Here is a 21,829-nt window from a genome sequence, read left to right on the forward strand (position 1 = left end):
TTTAAGGTGGGGGCTTCAGCCATTTTGATGAGTTGCTCAGCTTGCCTGAGCCTCTCCCATGTATACATGTTATAAAGCTTTGTTTAATTTTCTCCTGCTATTCTGTCTCATGTGAATTTAATTGGTTCTCTGGCCAGAAGAACCCAGAGAGGGTAGAGGAAATGTCTTCCTCCCCTACAGTAGCTAAAATTGAATTTTATTCATTCATTCATTCAGGCTAGTTAGCATTTCATTGCCTAATTTGCTTTGCCATCAGGCATGCTATTGACTATATACTATTATGGGCAGAAGTTTCTTTAAACTGTCAATTTTTTATAAATTGAATTAATTAAATTTATTTCTCTTTACTAAAAATGACCGTGTTTTGCCTGTTGGTCACCTGTTAAGACACTCTTTTTTAAATATTTATTTATAAGAAAGTTGTATTAATGATCAGAATTTTCATGATACAGAATAATTTTGTGTACAAGTTTATAAATTAGTCAACCATATATACTCTAAACTGAAGTATTTTTTTATCATTGAGGATAGAAATATAGCAAATTGAAGAATATTTTTGAAAATAAGGAAAAAGCTTCCATAATTTTGCTCTCCTAATGAAATTCTCACTTTCACAGGTGAAAGCTAGTTTTCAATCCCCATGTAAATACATTTTAAATAGTTGTAATCATTATGTCTACAGCATTTCTGACTTTGAAATTTTCTTATACTTTCTCCTGTGTCTTGAGAGACTTCATAATTATGAATGATTGTGTTATATTACACATGGTTGATTTAGCACATCAACCTTCTTTTTTATTGGACGTTTATGTGGCTTTCTATTTGCCTTCCTTCTTTCCTTCCATCTTTTTATTTATTTTTTTTTTACAGTTTATACTTTTAGAAGTAATTGGTAAATGAAATACTTGTACTTTTGTTAAATGCTTCTGTTATTTTATTCCCATAAGCTTTAATCTATTCAGAGTGCTTTAACAGAATACCGTAGACTGGCTCGTTTATAAACAACAGAAATTTATTTCTCACAGTTCTGGGAAGTCCAAGATTAAGGCACTGGCAGATTCGTGTCTGCTGAGAGCCTGCTTCTTGGTTCCTAGCCAGCTGTCTTGTTTCTGTGTCCTCAGTGGCAGCAGGTAGTGAGAGCTCTCTGGGGCCTCTGCTGTAAGGGCAGTAATCCCATTCATGAGGGCTACAGCCTCATCACCTAATCACCTCCAACGGCCCCACCTCCTCATATCATCACACTGGAGCTTGGATTTCAACATATGAATTAAGGGGAGGACAAAAACATTCAGTCTATAGCACCATATGAAGAAATCTTAGGAGTAGATTATAGCATCAAATAGTTTGAATGCCTACATGGTTCTTTCTGTGTTTTGCCATATTTTTCTCTAAATTAAGAATAGTGATTTTGAGGGACTGGCCCTGTGGCGTAGTGATTAAGTTCATGCACTCTGCTTTGGTGGCCTGGAGTTCATGGGTTCAGATCCCAGGTGAGGACCTATACAATGCTCTTCAAGCTGTGTTGTCGTGGTGACCCACATACAAATTAAAGGAAGACTGGCACAGATGTTAGCTCAGGGCCAATCTTCCTCACCAAAAAAAAAAAAAGAATAGTGATTTTGAAACATTTTTGAGTTTGGGAGACCAATGAATATAGGAAAATAGTCTTCATTTCATATATAATGTATGAATCTGGTTCACATGTCAGTATATGAGAATGTCATAAAATGCTGATCTTTGTAGCTGAATGTTATCACAATTTTCATTTGTGTTGTTAATTTTATTATTTTGTTGTTAATTTTAACAGTGAAAAAAAGAGATTTAAGTTCTGGAGGTGATGAAAATAATAAGAATTTTTCACATATTGAGATATATGAGGACGCTGGTCTGTTTTAAACCTGATTCAGCCTAAAACTTGTCTTTTGCAGAGCAGCCTGACTTATAGTGCACCAAATGTGCACTGTACATCTGCTTCAAACACGTTCTCAAGGCAAGGAATGCACTCTTTAAAGATAAGGATGGATGTCTCCCTTCCTCTGATGCCAGCACCAGTACTTCTTTGAAGGTAAGTTTTTCTTCCCAGAAAACCAGGGTGAAATTGACATGCTGTGTATGTGCTCAACTGCAGCAAAACATCTCCTTGTGATTTTGAAAAAAATTGTATTTTTGTCATGCTTGATGTATGTTGCTTGTTCTGAAACTGTGTGTAACCTGCCGTAAACCATGCTTCTCGGAGTGCTTTCTTCCCTGGTGGAGATTGCACTTCCAGGCTAGTCCTCAGCTCCGATAAATCTCAGCTTATCTTTCTAATCTGTAGATTAGCTATTGATTATTTGCACTAACAGAGACGTTTGCAGGAGTTATGCAACATCTTTGTAGACTGATTCTCAAATTTGGGAACAAAAATTGCCCTTGTCTAAAAGGATGTTCTTTCCATACATTACTACAGATTATATTATCTCTTTTTCCAAAGGTTTTAAATTTTATTTTTATAAATTTAGATACAGTAAAATTGATCCTTTTTGAATGCACAGTAATAGAAATTTCAACACATGTATAGATTCGTCTAAGTACCTCCACTATCAGGATACAGAAAAATGCCATCGCCTCCCAAAATTTCCTCGTGCTATGCCTTTTTATTTACACTCTCCTCTCAACTTGAATTCCTGATGGTCACTGAGGTGTTCTGTGGCACTGTTGTTTTATTAGTTCAACAATACTGTACAAATGGAATCGTCTAGTATGTAACCTTTGAGACCAGCTTCTCTTACTGTGCATTAGACTTCCTGCTTTTTCCCTCTCCTTTTCATTTGTCTGTTTCCTTCCTTCCTTCCCTTCTCTCTCTCTCTCCCCCTTTCTTTTATTTTGAACATCTTTAATATTACTTTAATTTGTCATTAGTATATTTTACATATATTTCTATATAGTTTTTTAAGAGCAAGTCTGCTGGAAACAAATTCTTATTTTCTTTCATTTAGGAATGTTTTTATTTCATCTTCATTCTTGGTGGACATTTTCACTGGCTGTGGAATGCTGGGTTGACAGTTCTTGGCTTTTAGTGCTTTAAAAATATTGTTCCACATCCTTCTGGCCTCAGTGGTTTCTGCTGAGAAGTTCTCAGGCTTTTAAATAGGTATTCTCCTATAAGTAGGGCTTCTTGACATTAGCATTATTGATATTTGGGGCCAAAATAGTCTTTGTTGTGGGGCTGTCCTGTGCATGGCAGGAAGTTTAGCAGCCTCCCTGGCCTCTATCCACTAGATGTCAGCAGTACCTCTCTCCCTGGTGTGATTATCCAAACTGACTCTAAACTTGGCCAAGTGTCCCCTGGGTATGTGGGAGGACAAAATCACCCCTGTTGAGAATCACTGCTCTCTGAGGAATGTGTCATTTAACTCTGGTTACATTAAAACATTTTTTCTCTCCTTTTAGTTTTTAGCAGTTTGATTGTTATGTGTCTGGGTATAGATTTTTTGTTTTTTTCCTATTTGGAGTTACTGAGCTTCTTTTTTCTTTTCTTGTCTACTGCCAGATTTGGGCAGTTTTCACAAATTATTTTTTTAAATATATTCTCTTGCACTACACACTCTCTTCTCTCCTTCTGGGAGTCTAATAACATGGATGCGAAACCTTTTATTTTCTCACAGGTTCCTGGGTCTTATTTTTTTCACTCCCTTTTTTCTTCCTGGTGTTCAGATCTCATAAATTCTGTTCATCTATCTTCAAGCTCACTGACTATTTACTCTGTAATCTCTGTTCTACTATTGTGGGCATTGAGTGAGTTTTTTATTTCAATTATTGGATTTACTATTCTAAAATTTCCACTTGGTTCTTGTATTATACATTTTTTGCTGATATTTTGCATTTATTTCAAGAGTTTTTATCTTTAATTCTTAGAGCATTTTTATAAATCTAAGGTCTTTTCTGATAATTTTAATATTGATGTCATCTAGACATTGGTGTCTATTCATTGTCTTTTCTATGTGAGATGCCATTTTCTTGGCTCTTAGTATGGCAAGAGATTTTGCATTGTATCTTGGACATTTTAATTATGATATGGAACTTGGTTTTTTGTTTATATCCCAGGAACAATATCGATATTTTTGTTTTAGCAGATAATTGACCCAATTGGCTTCAGTCTGCAAGTTCTAACCAGCTTTCTGTGAGTTTTGGTGTCAAAGTCAATTCTATTTCCAAGGCCTTTATAATGTTGTTCTGATCTGTCCCATGGGTGTGCTGCCCAATTGCTAATTGGAACCTTGGCAGTGATATCTTCTGTCATTAATTCTTAATGTCTTTGGCATGCTGTTCAGTGTTAGATCTATGCATGCACACCTCACAACTTTACAAGGTTGCTTCCCCTAGCTCCTCCCTCTCAGTGATCTCTCCAGTCCTTTCTGGTTCTCTCTCAGGCTTCCCTTTTCTGTCTTCTGATCAGAAATCTGGGCTTTATTTCCCTTACGCAAGCTATATGCTTCCCATGACTATGGCCTCATTCAGAGCCAAACAGCAGAAAGAGAGAGAGAGAGAAAAAGGAAATGAGGACTTGTCCCCCATTGTTGGGACCTCTAATTACAGAGGAAGTTTCCTCAAAGATTTAGTCCTGTGGGCCTCATTGTCACCACTGTTGCTGCTGGATTGCCTGGGGCTTGGACATTAGAGGATGAGAAAAGAAAGAAAGAAACAAACAAACAAGGGACCTCCCCCTGGAGCATTAGGGTACTCACGTACAGCTCCTTGAGTCAGGGCCAAAGAGTTTCTTGTGGAGCTCTCACTATCCCCATCATTGCCCGCTTCCACGTTTAGGGCTAGGCCAGGTTCGGGATATACTAAAGGGAAGAAAACGGTGAACTCACTCATGGTTCAGTGGTGCCTCAAATACTGATCTTCTTCCTCAATCTGCCTGCTGCTCTTTCCTTTTCAGAGGCCTCGACTAGCTGCTCCATGCGTTCTGTGCATATTTGATAATTGCAATCAATGTGAGAGATAGGGTGGGGTGTGTTTACCCCATATTGCTTGGAACAGGAGCAGATGTTATCTTGGTAATTTTGATGTAAGTAATCTTTCTGACAGAGGTTTTTAGAGTAGACTGATTAACTGAATGTACACCTGTCAGATAAATTGCAGTCCCCTCCAGAGAATGAAGCCCTTGGTGGTGCTGTTCTTTATCCGCATTGTAGTGATTCCAGAATACTTAGAGCTGGAGTAGCATTTCTTATAGAGATGTTTAAGACAACAAATCAACATAATCTCCTTTATTTACCTTAGTGCCTCGTTAATACTTTACTAATCTTTGTCTACATATAAATGGCAAACGGATCTCATCTCATGTTCTACTCAGCTCACCTAGCTGTGGCTGCCTGGAATGTGGGTCTGAGAACAGAGAGGACCCATGATGCTGAGCAGGAAGGTGTGCTGGGGTTGAGAAACTTGTTGCATCTTCCATGGTAAGAGTCATGGCGTATGCATTCCACATTTCTGCCTTCATGGGTCTATGCCACTTCATGGTAGTCAATATATATAAGCTGGGAAGCAGTAATAATAATGATTAATGAGCCATTGGTGCTTTGCAATCCCACTGAAGATGAAGCTGTGCTTGGTCAGAGGGAAGCGTGTCGTGGCAGTGATCGCCGATAGCTCCTTTGTTGTGCAAAAGTGTTGATAACTATCTCTGCCATTCTTCGAGCTGTAACTCAAATGCCGTCTTCCCAGCTTAAGTTGAAATGAACATTAACATTAATGTCTAAATTTTACTAGTTCTTAGCTCTAACTTGACTCATTCTAAGACAGTATTTTCAGATTGTAAAGCCAGGTGGGAGTATTTAGGAAATCTGTGGGAGTCTATATGGTTACCCAAATGATTGGCGGTGCCACTGGCATTGTGTAAGTAGGGTTTAGGAATTCTAGAAAGTCTGCCACATGAAAGGAAGACCTGGACAAAAAAGAGTATTCTGTACTCAGCAGGACTCTAATATCCAATGAAAGACTATGTATAGACACCCTTAGATTGGAGCAAGAGGTATGTGCCAGACACTTGTGAGTAACCGTCCTCGGACGCTAGGGGAATGTTTTCCTGTATCATTTGCCTTATGTCCTTGGAATAAGATAATAGCTTTCATGCTGTGAAGATACACAGCTTGTGCCACTGCTGACGTTCAGAACACATTGTTTTGGAGGGCAAAGATGATTTGAGAGCCAGAAGTGCTTGCTTAAGAGAAAAGACAAATTAATTAACCTGTCAAATTATTTCTCTAAGATAGCATGAATGCAAACAATTCTTGCATATCTAAGTGCGCTTTCATGGTAGTGCTGGGTACCCATTTTTTCCCTTCTCTTTGTGTTCCAATTTATGATGACTCACACCTCTGTGAACACTAGCACAGTATTTACAACATTGTACATGGAAACTAAGGAATATTTTACAATATTAAACAGTTCGTACGACTCAAATTTGCATGTATATAGAAACAAAGCGAAGGCAGTGACATATATCTATTCTTTACATTGGCAACAAGACAATGAACGCTAGAAATCTGAATGGTTTTATTTTTTAAAAAGGGCTTTAATAAGACTTACTTTAAATTAAAAAAATAAAAATTTCACCTTTACTCAGATAATTGTTTAAAATTTTGGTGTTATTAATTATTTTTGATGTATTATTTCAATGTTAATAGTTTGAATATTTTAGGAAAAAGAGCTTTATATTCTATTTAGTCTTCCTTCTTCATAAGGATTTTCTACTAAATTACTGGCTTTTCAAGTAAATTCTTATAAAAACTCTTCATTATTGTTACATACCGAAGTATTAAAAATTTGTATTTGTGGTGGGACCTCCCAGAGAAACACAACAGACCAATGTGCTTGCTATGGTAACGTACCTTCAGGACTTTTCTGCTAGTTCCCCGTCTTCCATGTCAAATCAGGTCACCACCGCAAAGCCTCGCTAACAAGGAAATTCTGGGGCTGCCAATAGACCCTGAACTATTTCAGGCCACTGTGGCTGCTTCCCAAAGTGGCAAATTATTAAGAATATTCTAATTTGAAAAAGCCAGTAAGAAAGGAAATCGTTTGGATTCAAGGTCTCTGTGTGAGCTTTTGTTCTGTGAAAAGTTTGGAAATGGATTTATATATTTTGGGGATTTGAGATATTTAGGTATAGAGAAGTGAAGAAAATTCACTACAGGAAACATTCACTGAGCTCAGACCGCGTGTCGGTCCTGGGAACACATGGGGAAATCAGATGCTTTGCCCTTGAAGATCATACGGTCTAGGTCGTGCATCTTAAATTTTTCTGCCTAAATTTTTTACTAAGAGAAAAGTAACTGTGTGACCCCAGGAGATCTGGGAGCAGGACTTCTCCAGAATGTCTCTATACATGAGGAGCTTAGGGAAACAGTCTTGTTGGAAAAAGAGACTAGAAGATATTTCTTGTTTTTACTTTAGTTGTATGTTAAAGACAATAAAAATAGCAGTTTTCCTTTCTGCCTTCGTCTATAATTTTTCTTAAACAGGAACATTGTTTTCTTTTCTGTTTGGGGGCACGGGGAAAAGGCCATTATGCCATTCTGGAAAGATCTCAAGTTCTTTTGAGTCATTTCTCAAGGCTACCACTTTCCGGGAATGTGACTTGAGTTGCCCCATCAATGGCACGGTTGTCCTTTGAAGTCTAGAATTTTACTTTAGAAGATCATGCAGATTTTTCATTCTACTTTAAAATATATCTTATTTTAATGTAAAATTAACTGTTCTGAAATCTTCCAGGAACATTTGTACTTCCGGTGTATTCCATGGTTATTTTGTTGCTGTGTGTACGCTGTACCTTGCGGGGCATTTGTGTAGTAGCTTGAGAACTCAGGCAGTGGAACATGGAAGCACAAGGGCTATTCAATGATATAAGTAAATTTGAAGTTATCTTTCCTTCTCCATTAAACGTATTGAAAAAATATTTTTATTAAAATTATTTTGATGTAAAAGAATCACAGAAAGTACTTTTTTCAGTGTTTTTCATTATTTATATTATACCAAATTTTGATAACCACTCAATAAAACACTTTACCAAAGGAGCATGGAAATGGCCTTGCCTTATACAATTTTCTCCATTGTCGTGAAATTTTAACCAATTAGCCTCATCTTTTGTCTAGCCTAGTGATCTCAACTGTCTGCATCTCAGATTTATTAAAGAAAAAAAATGACCTCTGAAGTTTTTTGGCAAAATCAAAACAGATAGAAATCTTTAAAATCTACATAGATCTCTCCAAACAGTATATCTGTATGTGGTGTTCATAGATATTTCAAAAGGTAGAGACAAAACTCAGATGCCAAAGGTAATTTTATTTACAAATAATTCATAATATTAGTTAAAAAATAAAGGAAATTTCCAAACTCTATCAGTGAATATGACCTTATTTCATTAAAAGCACATAGTTATAGTCATCATTTTTGTCCTGATTGCTTGGAAGCTCAGGGTTAAATTTTTTGCACTCCATTACTTTATCTTTTCTTAGAGAAAAGAAATTAATATTTTTTCTCCACATCTCCCTACCCCCAGTTTTATATTCTTTATTTTTTAATCCAATGTTTGTATCTATCATAACTGTGCTTTTATTCTGAGCACCAATCTCTATTGGAATCGGGCAGGATAAAAAATACCCTTCTGTTAACTAATTATCAAACTCTACGTATTATCTCACACCTTATGCTTACAAAACAGGAGGCACATGCACACAGGATCTGGCAGGACAATAGGTAGCACCCATTACAGATTTAAAGCCAGCAAATCTGCCTACTCTGCCATTAGAGGTTTAGCTGTAGAATTGAGAAGAATTCTGCCCGAAGCCCGTAAATATAAAGATTCCTCAGCTCAGACTTTACTAATGGTTGGCTCAATTCCCACTATAGATCGAAGACACCATGCCGGTTACTAGAGAGTTAACACAAACATTCATACATTCAGAACTATGACATATACAATAGGTTAGTGATTTTAATTTCCATTCATTCTTCTCCTCTGAAACATTCACCAAAGTGGTTAATAAAGTTATTTTTCCTTCAGTTTTCTAGATTTTGCTTATTGTCTTGTGCATGTCCGTTGCTCTGTTAATCTTAGGCTGTTCTGTTCATTTGCTTAAGATTCCCTTTAAGAAGAGAAACAATCTTTTTCAGTCTTATCGATAAAGAGGTTTAAGTTCCTTCCAAAATGCAAATACTTACTTATTACAGGACAATGACTCTGTTTTCTGTTTACGTGGCCAGGAGATTTCCTATATCTCTTTAACTTAAGTGTTCTGTGTTTTATGGTCAACTGGCTGAGTTTTCTGTCTCCTGATGGTAGGTATTCATAGCCTTATATCCACAATTTTGAAAAGTATCAGAAAATTTAAAGATTTCATAACTTGTTTCACGGCAAAACTTGAAATGAACTGATCTGAATCTATTAAGAGCCTTTATTTCTCTTACTTATTGTGAATAGTCATGCATTTCATTGCGATAATATTAATATGTTTGATTAGAGGGTACTGCCTTGGACCCCTCTGGGGCACAACGTAATAACTAGATTATGCACTTTACTACTTTTCTGAAATCATAAAAGTCATGAACTCCAAAACAATCTGCCCTCAAGGATTTCAGATAAAGAATTACAAAGCTACAAAAAGCAAGAACTTCTATTTTTCAGGCCAGATTATACTTCCTATTTAGAAGCAATAGAACTATTAAACATCTTAATGACTATTGTTTTGCTGTTTAACTATTTCACTGTCAGTTAGTGACTTATGATTACTCTAAGTGACGTGGATCACCTTTCACTAGAAACTATTATAAGACAATTTTAGCAAAACTCTCAGAAGAGGAAAAAGATAATTTCTCAGGTCTCTTCCTGAGCTATGATTCTCTTGTAAACATGATTTTGTTGAATAAATTTTTCATTCAGTTAATTTCAAACAGCTACTTTGGATATTTTTTTATCCTACTGGTCTCAAGGAAAATGGATCTAGAACCCAGTGCTGATATTTAAAGAATACTTCTGAAAAATATTTTCATTTGTAATTTTAATGTTGTTTGGATAATAATCTAACATGTCAGAGATTTCTGAAAGAAAGGTTTAAATTCATATTGTTTGGATTTAATGTCAAATCCTTCTGTAATAACATTACAGAAGTCTTCTTGGCTCAGTTTTAGATATTTTGAGGATACAAAAGTGAGACCGAACACATCCCTTGCACCCATAGATATTTTATGACGGGAATGGAGGACCAACTGTTCCACAACACATGAAACTCTTCTCCCACTTCTCAGATGGAAAAGATCAAGGAGCAGATGTTACTGGTAAAGAACTTTCTCTGGAGAGCTGTGGTTGTACTGCAAGTGTCCATATGGAGGTGGGTGGGAGTGACTATTTTCTGACCCCACATTTGATCAGAAGTTCCTCTTGGAGAGTATTAAATGTGTTTCCTGGGGGCTGGCCCCGTGGCTGAGTGGTTAACTTCACACGCTCCGCTGCAGGCGGCCCAGTGTTTCATTGGTTCGAATCCTGGGCGGGGACATGGCTCTGCTCATCAAACCACACTGAGGCAGCGTCCCACATACCACAACTAGAAGGACCCACAACGAAGAATATACAACTATGTACCGGTGAGCTTTGGAGAGAAAAAGGAAAAAGTAAAATCTTTAAAAAAAAAAAAAAAATGTGTTTCCTGCAGTGAGAGTCATGGGGAATAGATGGCTGACTCATCCCTGAGAGAACCAGACTTGTCTAGCTCCAGTCCTGGGAAAGCAAGAGAGGGGATTCCCGAGAGCTTTGGGGTGGGGAAGGTTCGCGGAGAGCACTGCTGTGTTGAGATCAGCCTGAACTCCCTGAACGAGTGCCATGAGGTCTCTGATTGCGGCTCTCTTGCTCCTGAACACTGTGCTATAGTATTACTTATACTCACTCTCCGTGAAAGAATAGTGGTCATAGATGAATTAGGTAAAGATTAATGTAAATTAGTATACAAAGTAATATGTTTCATCTATTTAACAGTGTGGCATATCTATATCTGTTGTTGGCAACAAGAGATGGTTAGGGAAGAACACATTTATTTAAACTAGAGCCAATTAGATGCTAACAAGCTAGCAGACAGGAGAAGAGAGTTTACTGTCAACAAGAATCTCCAAGATGAGTGCCTTGGAAGAGCTTTATGTATTCTTCAATTCAGAAATAACCGCTAAGCTTCCTATCTTTCTCCAGAATCTCTTTCTGTCCCCCTCCCCGTCTCTCCTATCGTTTTCTCTCTCTCTTCAAGAGTTGTATTTCTAAGGTGTATACTCACTAAATCAATAATCTTAACTTTTATTATGTTTTTCATAAACACAAAATGTATTTTTATCTTACAATGAAATTTATGATCAACTAGATAAGTATGGACAAAATAACATCCTTGAGATATGGCTACTGGGTGGGAAGCTGGGCTCTTCTCCCACTAGCTCAGTAACCCCCACTCTCCACCCCCACCCCCACTCCCCCATCTCCGCCTCCACCACTACCAGCTTTTTGATTAAAAGTTTCATCTCACCAAAATAACTTTTTACCACAAGTCAAAATTTTCCTTATAAATGATCGAAATCATTGCTACACATATGTTTCCTTTGCCTAGAATGCCATCTGCCACACACACACACTCACACACACATTGTCCCTCATACAAACATTTTTCTCTAATTAACTAATACTCAGGCCTTCTAAGCTCAGCTCAGGAGTTCCTTATACAAGAAAGTCTTCTAAGACCCTCCTGGTCTGATTGGAACTCCTGGCATCTATGGAACTTCCCCTGTGGCTGCTGGTTGATTTGACCATCTCCTCCACTAGATCCCACTCTCTGTGCAGGAGGCGAGGACGTATATTTGTTGTCGTTCCTTCAGTGCCTTGCGGAGAGCCAGGGCTCAGTAAGTATTTGCTGAATGACTACGTCAGTGAATTAAATGTGAGGGAACTGATAACTGGACAACAGAGCAAAAGGCTCATTTGTAAGACTGAATAAGAATATTACCTACCTCACAGGGTTCTTATAATATTTAGAGGAGTTAAAAGCTTTTAGTGCCTATAATATTACTTAGTCCCCTTGAAAGAATACAGGGCATAGATGAAGTAAGTGTAAATTTTTTTACATTAAAATTTTTTTATTAAAGGCACGGAAAGTAGTGCCTAGCACATAGTAAGCCTTATATAAAGGTTAGCGGTCACTGTTAGTAGTAAATTTAGTGATTTGGGATGTTAAGAAATATCATAGCATCCAAATTTAGATACAATAGTGAGGGAATTAGACTTGAGGACACCATTGAGTGGCGAGAACTGAATTGAGAAAATAAAAGTATGCACATAACCTGCTTTCTACTTCTGTGATGTTTGTGTCAAGCTTAGTCCAAGGTGGCTTTGGAATCCATCAGTGGAGCACAAATATTGGATTCTGTGACAAAGCTGTTAACTTTAACGAATGTGATTATAGAAGCAAAATTGAAATGAATGGGCCCGTGTCCAAGGATGACTTAAACTCAATAACCTGAACTTTCCCAATAGAATGGGGATGAACGATGATCCCTTGTTCAAAGACTGAGACATAGGAAGACAGGTGTTGTTCAATATCAATGTGACTGTCTCTAACTAGGCAGTTGAACTGGACCACGAAATAATAGCATGCCCAGAAAGCTGAGTATTAGGAGAGAAAAGGCTGAAATCTGATTTAGCATTCTAATTTGACCTCTCTCCATGTTATCTGGAATATTTTTAAAGAACTAGATATGACCAGCACTTCCATTTCATCTTCATAAAATAGAAATCTTGTAATAGAAAAGCTATTAAAAATGACCAGATAGAGAACTTTTTAATGGAATATTAAAAGTTTCTGAACTTTTTCAATAATCGCTCTTTCGTTTCCGAAGTGTACATCTTTAATCTAGTGGGTTGGCTGTGAGCATTATTTTTACTCACGTGTGACTAGGACTTTTGAAGCCCATTTTTCAAAATGGAGATATATTAACTTATAATGAAAAGATTAATTTTTTTATTGGGAATTCTATCTCTAATAAGAAAGTTAGACCTTGTGAAACTGTCTTTTCTTCTGTATTCTTCGGGGCTAGTCTTAGTATGTTTGCTTCCTTCATATATTCTTGCTAAACCCTGAGCTAATATAATATTGATTTTTCTCTGAAGTTACATTCTGCTGCAAATTGTAAGCATTTTTCAGATCAAATGATATATTATTTCTTTACTATTACTAAAAATTTTTGAATAAAATGGATTGCTAACACAATGGAATATCAAGGAAGAGTTCTGATGCCATCCACAAAAACGTAGTATCACAGAAATTTGTAGAAAGGGCATTTCAGTTGCCAAATTTCACAAATAATACTTCATAAAACAGTGTGCTATAGAAGCAGAATAACAAAAGGATTAGAAATGAGGGTTTATTGGAATTGGACAGGTCCACTTCTAACATTTGTGGGGCCAAGGCAAGAGTTTAAACTGAGGCCATGTGGTATCTAAACTGGTGGATGTTAAAAACATATTCTATCTTCTTACTTTCATAAATATTCTTCATAATGACCCAGAAGAGCATATTTTCACATTTAGAATGCTTAAACTCTTTGGAGTTTTGCACTGAAACATGGCAGCGTGGAGAGAGACTGCTGGCCTCTGGACCAAGACCCACCATCTTTTCTTCTCATCCCTGGATGTATCCTGAACCGCAAAGTGTCTCTTGTACATGTGTGGAAGTCCTGAGCTTGCATGTTCGAGCTCTGTTCAGATTCCTTTCATACCTGGGGGTCACATATAATGGGACAGTAAGCTCTTAGGAGATACCTAAGGCGAAGAAGCAGGAATAAACATGCTTGGGCTGGAAATGGCCATTCTGGGTACTAGCTGCTAGTAGTATTGTTCTGAAAGGGGGTAGGGTCTAGGTGCATGGAAGGGGGTTTGGTGAGAGGAGGACCAGAGAGGGGTTCTCGAAAGCACAGGACCCAGGACGGAGGCTCCTCTTACTTGAGTCTAATGATGATACTTGCAGTTAGATCTTGATTTAAATCTTGTTGATCAATTATTAGCTGTACATTCTTAACAAGTAACTGAACCACTGCAAGTGTTGGTCTGGGGCCAGAATAGCTGCTCCACCAGTAACTAGCAGTATGACCTTGTGTGAAGTAATTAACCTCTCTGCCTCTCAGTTTCCTCATCTGAAAATTGTGGATACTCATAATCCCTATCTCAGAGGGTTGTTATGAGGGTTAAACAAGTTAATATTTCTAAAGTGTTTAGTATGCTTTCTAGCACGAATAAGCACTGTGTGTATGTTTAAAAAGTAAAATAAAAAGCTTCCTCATTTGTGAAAATGGGGATATGCATAGGTCCATGCGTAGAATTGTTGCAATGACTAAATAAGATAATGACTACAGTGTATTTATTTAGAGTCTGGTATTAGTAACAGTAAGTATACCAAAATGTTAAATAATAAGAAAAAGTACTGAGAATTGAACAATTGGATATCCACATACAAAGAAATGAATATAGACAGAGTTTACACCCTTCATGAAAATTAACTCAAAATGGATCACAGCACTAAATGTAAAATTCAAAACTATAAAACTCCTAGAGATAATAACATGGAGAAAACCTAGATGACTGTGAATATGATAATAATTTCTAAGATACAAAAAAAGGCAAGATAAATACAAGAAAAAATTGATAAGCTGGACTCCATTAAAATTAAAAACTGCTCTGAGAAAGACAATGTCAAGAGAATGAGAAGGGAAGCCACAGATTGAGGAAATATTTGAAAAAGACGTGTCTGATAAAGGACTGTTATCCAAAATATGCAAAGCACTCTTGAAAATCAACAATAAAAAAACAAACAACCTGATTAAAAAATGGGTCAGAGTGAACTTTCCCTGTAATCTCTCTTCTCCAACATACAACGAAAAGGACATTCATACTCCAACAAAGGACATCCAAACACAACACAAGAAACATCAGAGAGACCCATGCAGCCATATGACAGAGGGTGGGGAGGCTGAAGCCCCCCTCAGAGGAGGTGGAATGGGGTAAGAGAAAACGTTGCTCCTTCCCCTAAAGGCTGTGATCCAGGACCACGGGAGGCCTCCAAGAGGGAGGGAACAGGGGAGGGGAGGTTCATTTGTGGATCATCCAGGATCCCTGGTGGGCCCTTGCAGCCTAGAGGGAAGTGCTCTACCAGGGTGAAAGCTTTCATGGGGATGAGCTTATCAAGCCAACATCCTAGGAAAGCAGGTAGTGAGAGCAGAGCGAGAAAACCCCCAGAGCACGCAGGAGAAAGTGCCCCTCCCCCCACCCACCCAGCACTGGCTCAAGAGCCTGGGATCTCGGCTGAAGGCAGAGGGCTCAGAATGCTCGACTCTTGACCCCCACCAGTGGCGATAGACAGTAACTGCTACCAAATAACACCAAGATGCGAAAAAAGAGAGCCACTTCCCCTACCAATATCAAACATTACAGTAGATCTCCAGACCAGAGAGAAAATGACAAGTACCCCAAATCAGTCCTGAGGACACACAAATATGTAATCTAAATGACAAAGAATTCAAAATAGCTATCATCAAAAAACTCAATGAGTTAAAAGAGAATGTAGAGAAAGAATTCAATGAATTCAGGAGCTATTTCACAAAAGAGATTGAAACTGTAAAGAAGAATCAATCAGAACCATTAGAGATGAAAGACACAATGGAAGCAATAAAACAAAATATGGATTCGCTGAATGCTCAAGCAGACATCATAGAGGAGTGTATCAGCATAATCGAAGATAGACATGTTGAAATGCTCCAGATAGAGGAGGAGAGAGAACTAAAAAGAAATGAAGAAATTCTCCAAGAAATATCTGACTCAATTAGGAAATGCAACATAAAAATTATAGGTATTCAAGAGAGAGAAGAGAAGGAGAATGGAGCAGAAATCTTGTTCAAAGAAATAATAGCAGAGAACTTCCCAAACCTAGGGAAGGGGATAGAAATCCACGTGGAGGAAGCTACTAGATCTCCTAAATATATCAATGTAAAAAGACCTACTGCGAGGCATATGGTAGTGACACTGGAAAAAGTGAATGACCAGGAAAGAATAATAAGGGCAGCAAGGCAGAATAAAATAACCTACAAAGGAACCTCTATCAGGCTTTCAGAAGATTTCTCTGCAGAAACCTTACAGGCTAGGAGAGACGGGAATGACATATTTAAATCTTTGTAGGACAAAAGCTTTCAGCCAAGAATACTCTATCCGGTGAAAATATCCTTCAGATATGATGGAAAAATAAAATTTTCAGGGAGATAAACAAAAGCTAAGGGAGTTTGTAGCCCCCCCAACAAGAAATCCTCAAGACGGCCCTTATACCTGAAATAAAAAAAAGGTAGAAGGGGTTACAAAGCACGGAGTAAGGAGATAAACAGGCAGGCAGAATCAGAGCAGGATAGCAAGTACTCAAGTATAGCATTAAAAACAAAGAGAAGGAAAACACCAAAAGCAAAGATCATCCTGTCATTTTAACCACAAACTCATAACACAAGATGGAATAAGATGTGAGGGAAACAACTTAGGAGGGGAAGAGGAAAGGGACTGAATCGGTTTAGTCTAAGGAAATAAGAGACCATCAGAAGAGGGACTATCTTATCCATGAGATTTTGAATACAAACCTCATGGTAATCATTAAACAAAAAAAGCAGAACAGAGACACAAATAATAAATCAGGAGAAAACAAAGAAACAACATAAAAACCTGCATAACTTGACTGGTAGACCACAATACACAGGATGAGAAACAAAGGAAATGCAGGAGAACTGGAAAACAAGTGATAAAATGGCATCATAAAGCCCTCATATATCGATAATCACCCTAAATGTAAATGGATTGAATTCTCCAATAAAAGGACATAGAATGGCAAGATGGATTAAGGAACAAGACCCAACAATATGCTGCCTCCGGGAAACACATCTCAGCCCCAATGACAAATACCAGCTCAGAGTGAAGGGATGGAAGAAGATACTCCAAGCTAATGGCAAACAAAAGAAAGCAGGAGTTGCCATACTTATATCAGACAAAATAGACTTCAAGATAAGACAGGTAAAGAGAAACTAAGAGGGGCAGTATATAATGATCAAAGGGACATTCCATCAATAAGAAATAACACTTATAAATATCTATGCACCCAACTCAGGAACACCAAAGTACATAAAGCAACTATTAACAAACCTAAAAGGAGATATTAATAATAACACAATAATAGTAGGGGACCTCAACACTCCACTCACATCAATGGATAGACCATCCAGACAGAAAATCAACAAGGAAACAGTGGAATTAAATGAAAAGCTAGACCAATTGGACTTAATAGACATATTTAGAACACTCCATCCAAAAACAGCAGAATACACATTCTTCTCAAGTGCTCATGAAACATTCTCAAGGGTAGACTATATGTCAGGAAACAAGGAAAGCGTCAATAAATTTAAGACAGTTGAAATGCTAACAAGCATCTTTTCTGATCACATGCTATAAAGCTAGAAATTAATTACAAGAATAAAGCTGAGAAAGGGACAAAGATGTGGAGACTAAACAGCATGCTATTGAAAAAGCAATGGATCATTGAAGAAATTAAAGGAGAAATCAAAAGATATCTGGAGACAAATGAAGTGAAAACATATCATACCAACACATACGGGATGCAGCAAAAGCCATATTAAGAGGGAAATTCATCACAATACAGGTTCACCTTAACAAACAAGAAAAATCCCAAATAAGCCATCTCAAACTACTCTTAATTGAATTAGAAAAAGAAGAACAAGCAAAACCCAAAGTCAGCAGAAGGAGAGAAATATTAAAAATCAGAGCAGATATAAATGCTATTGAAACAAAAAGGCAGTAAAACAGATCAATGAAACAAAGACCTGGTTCTTTGAGAAGATAAATAAAATTGACAATACCATAGCCAGACTTACAAAGAAAAAAAAAGAGAAAGCTCAGATAAATAAAATTAGAAATTAAAGAGGAGAAATAACAATGGATGCCACAGAAATACGATGGATTATAAGAGAATACTATGAAAAACTATATGCCAACAAAATGGACTATCTAGAGTAAGTGGATAAATTCTTAGACTCTTACAACCTCCCAAAGCTAAATCAAGAGGAAATAGACAATCTGAATAGACCAATCACAAGTAAAGAGATTGAAACAGTAACTAAAAACATCCAAAAGAATAAAAACCCAGGACCAGATGGCTTCCCCGGGGAATTCTACCAAACTTTCAGAGAGGATTTAATACGTATCCTTCTCAAGCTATTCAAAAAATTTAGGGAAGATGGAACTCTTCCTAACACGTTCTATGAGGCCAACATCACTTTGATACCAAAGCCTGACAAGGACAACACTAAAAAGGAAAACTATGAGTCAATATCTCTGATGAACATAGATGCAAAAATCCTCAACAAAATTTTGCCAACTTGAATACAGCAATACATCAAAAAGATCATACATCACGATCAAGTGGGATTCATACCAGGGACACAAAGATGGTTTAACATCTGCAAATCAATCAATGTGATACACCACATTAACAAAATGAGGAATAAAAATCACATGATCATCTCAATAGATACCAAGAAAGCATTTGACAAGATCCAACAGCCATTCATGATAAAAACTCTTAACAAAATGGGGATAAAAGGAAATTACCTCAACATAATAAAGGACACATCTGACAAACCCACAGCCAACATCATACTCAATGGGGAAAAACTGAATGCCATCCCTCTGAGAACATGAAAATGATAAGGATGCCCACTATCTCCACTCTTATTCAACATAGTACTGGAGGTTTGGGCCAGAGCAATTAGGCAAGAGAAAGGAATAAAAGGAATCCAAATACTGAGTGAAGAAGTGAAACTCTCACTGTTTGCAGATGACATGATCTTATACATAGAAAACTCTCAATAATCCATTGGAAAACTATTAGAAACAATTAACAACTACAGTAAAGTTGCAGGGTACAAAATCAACTTATAAAAAGCGGTTGCATTTCTTTAATAATGAACTTACAGAAAGCGAACTCAAGAATACAATTCCTTTTACAATCACAACAAAAAGAATAAAGTACCTAGGAATAAATTTAACTCAGGAGGAAAAGGACTTATACAGTGAAAACTATAGGACATTATTGAAAGAAATAGATAATGACATAAAAAGATGGAAAGAGATTCCTTGCTCATGGATTGGAAGAATAGACATAGTTAAAATGTCCATACTACCCCAAACAATCTGTAGATTCAGTGTAATCCCAATCAGAATTCCAATGACATTCTTCACAGAAACAGAGCAAAGCATCCTAAAATTCATATGGGGCAACCAAAGACCCCGAATTGCTAAGGCAATCCTGGGAAAAAAGAACAAAGCTGGAGGCATCACAATCCCTGACTTCAAAATGTACTACAAAGCCATAGTGATCCAAAACGGCATGGTACTGGGACGAAAACAGGCACACAGATCAATGATCAGAACCAAAAGCCCAGAAATAAAACCACACATATACAGATAGCTAATCTTCAACAAAGGTGCCAAGAACATGCAATGGAGAAAAGACAGTCTCTTCAATAAATGGTGTTGGGAAAACTGGATAGCCACATGCAAAAGAATGAAAGTAGACAATTGTCTCACACCATACACAAAAATAAACTCAAAATGGATCAAAGACTTCAAGATAAGTCCTGAAACCATAAAACTCTTGGAAGATAATATAGGTAGTACACTCTGTGACATAAAACTTAAAAGGATCTTTTCAAATACCATGTCTTCTCAGATAAGGGAAACAAAAGAAAAAACAAACAAGTGGGAGTTCATCAGACTAAAGAGCTTTTGAAAGGCAAAAGAAACTAGGATCAAAACAAAAAGACAATCCACCAACTGGGAGAAAATATTTGCAAATCATATATCCAATAAGGGGTTAATCTTCATAATATATAAGGAACACACACAACTGAACAACAAAAAACCAAACAGCACGATCAAAAAATATGCAGAGGATATGAACAGACATTTTTCCAAAGAAGATATACAGGTGGCCAATAAACACATGAAAAGATGTTCAACATCGCTAATCATCAGGGAAATGCAATTCAAAACTACACTAAGATATCACCTTACACCTGTCAAAATGGCTATAATCACTAAGACTAAAAATAACAAATGTTGGAGAGCATGTGGAGAAAAGGGAACTCTCATACACTGCTGCTGGGAATGCAAACTGGTGCAGCCACTATGGAAAACAGTGTGGAGATTCCTCAAAAACCTAAAAATAGAACTACTATACTACCCAGCTATCCCACTACTGGGTATCTGCCCAAACAACTTGAAATCAACAATCCAAAGTAACATATGCTGCCCTATGTTCATTGCAGCACTGTTCACAATAGCCAAGACATGGAAACAATCCAAGTGCCCATCAACTGATGATTGGATAAAGAAGACCTGGTATATATATACAATGGAATACTACTCAGCCAGAAAAAAAGACAGAATCATCCCATTTACAACAACGTGGATGGACCTGGAGGGAATTATGCTAAGCAAAATAAGCCAGACTGAGAAAGACAAACACCAGGTGATTTCACTCGTATGTGGAATATAAACAAACATATGGACAAAGAAAACAGCTCAGTGGTTACCAGGGGAAGGGGGCTGGGGGGTGGGCAGAGGGGGTAAAGGGGAGCACTTATGTGGTGACAGACGAGAAATAACGTACAAATGAAATTTCACAATGATGTAAACTATGATGAACTCAAATTAAAAGAACAGGCCAAAGACCTTAACAGACACCTCACTAAAGAAGATATACAGATGGCAGATAAGCATATGAAAAGATGCATCATATGCCATTAGGGAACTGCAAATTAAAACCAAAATGAGATACTGATACACACCTATTAGAATGGCCAAAATCCAGAGCACAGACAACACCAAATGCTGACAAGGATGTGGAGCAACAGAAAGTCCAGTTATTGATGGTAGAAATGCAAAATGGTATAGCCACTTTGGAAGACATTTTTGTGGTTTCTTAAAAAACTAAACATACTCTTCCCATACACTCCAGAAATTATGCCCCTTGCTATTTCCCCAAAGGAGTTGAAAAGTTATAGACACACAAAAACTTGCACAATGATATTTATAGCAGCTTTGTTCATAATTGTCAAAACCTGGAAGCAACCAGGATGTCCTTCAGTAGGTGAATGGATAAAGTGTGGTACATCCAGACAATGGAATAGTATTTATTGCTAAAAAGAAATGAGCCATGCAAAGTCATGAGGGAAACTTAAAAGCATATTATTACTAAGTGAAAGAAGCCAATCTGAAAGGTTACATGCTGAATGATTCCAAATATATGACATTCTGGAAAAGACAAATCTATAGAGACAGTAAAAAGATCAGTGGTTGCCAGAGATTACTGGGGATGAGGAATGGAGGGGTGGAGGTCAGAGGATGTTTAGGGCTGTGAAACTAGTTTGTATGATTCTATAATGGTGGATACATGTCATTATACATTTTTCCAAATCTATAGAGTGTACAACACCAAGAGTGAACCCTAATGTAAACTCTAGACTTTGAGTGATGATGGTGTGTTAATGTGGGTTTAAAATTGTAACAAACGTACCACTCTGGTGGAAGATGTTAGTAACGGGAGGCTATACTTGAACAGGAGCAAGGGTTATAAGGGAAATCTCTACCTTCTGCTCAGTTTTGCTGTGAACCTAAAACTGCTCTAAAAAATAAAATCTATTAAAATTAATGAGA

At 37.3% G+C, this 21,829-nt stretch overlaps 1 long non-coding RNA gene across 17 annotated transcripts in view; it reads left to right on the plus strand.

The window, feature by feature from the left end:
- LOC103558898 (uncharacterized) overlaps positions 1 to 21,829 on the plus strand; it is a 116,014-nt gene that overhangs the window by 52,539 nt on the left and 41,646 nt on the right. For 5 of the 17 annotated variants that reach the window (XR_011541271.1, XR_011541272.1, XR_011541273.1 and 2 more), the window contains exons 8-9: positions 1,929 to 2,065; positions 10,171 to 10,323. This is a non-coding gene — a long non-coding RNA (uncharacterized lncRNA). Of the gene's footprint in view, positions 1 to 1,928; positions 2,066 to 5,341; positions 5,451 to 10,170; positions 10,456 to 21,829 lie in introns of those variants that run through there. The other 12 variants (XR_011541276.1, XR_011541274.1, XR_011541275.1 and 9 more) reach the window with 6 other exon arrangements.

This window comes from Equus przewalskii, chromosome 6 (genome assembly GCF_037783145.1).
Source record: "Equus przewalskii isolate Varuska chromosome 6, EquPr2, whole genome shotgun sequence".
NCBI classification, from domain to species: Eukaryota; Metazoa; Chordata; class Mammalia; order Perissodactyla; family Equidae; genus Equus; species Equus przewalskii.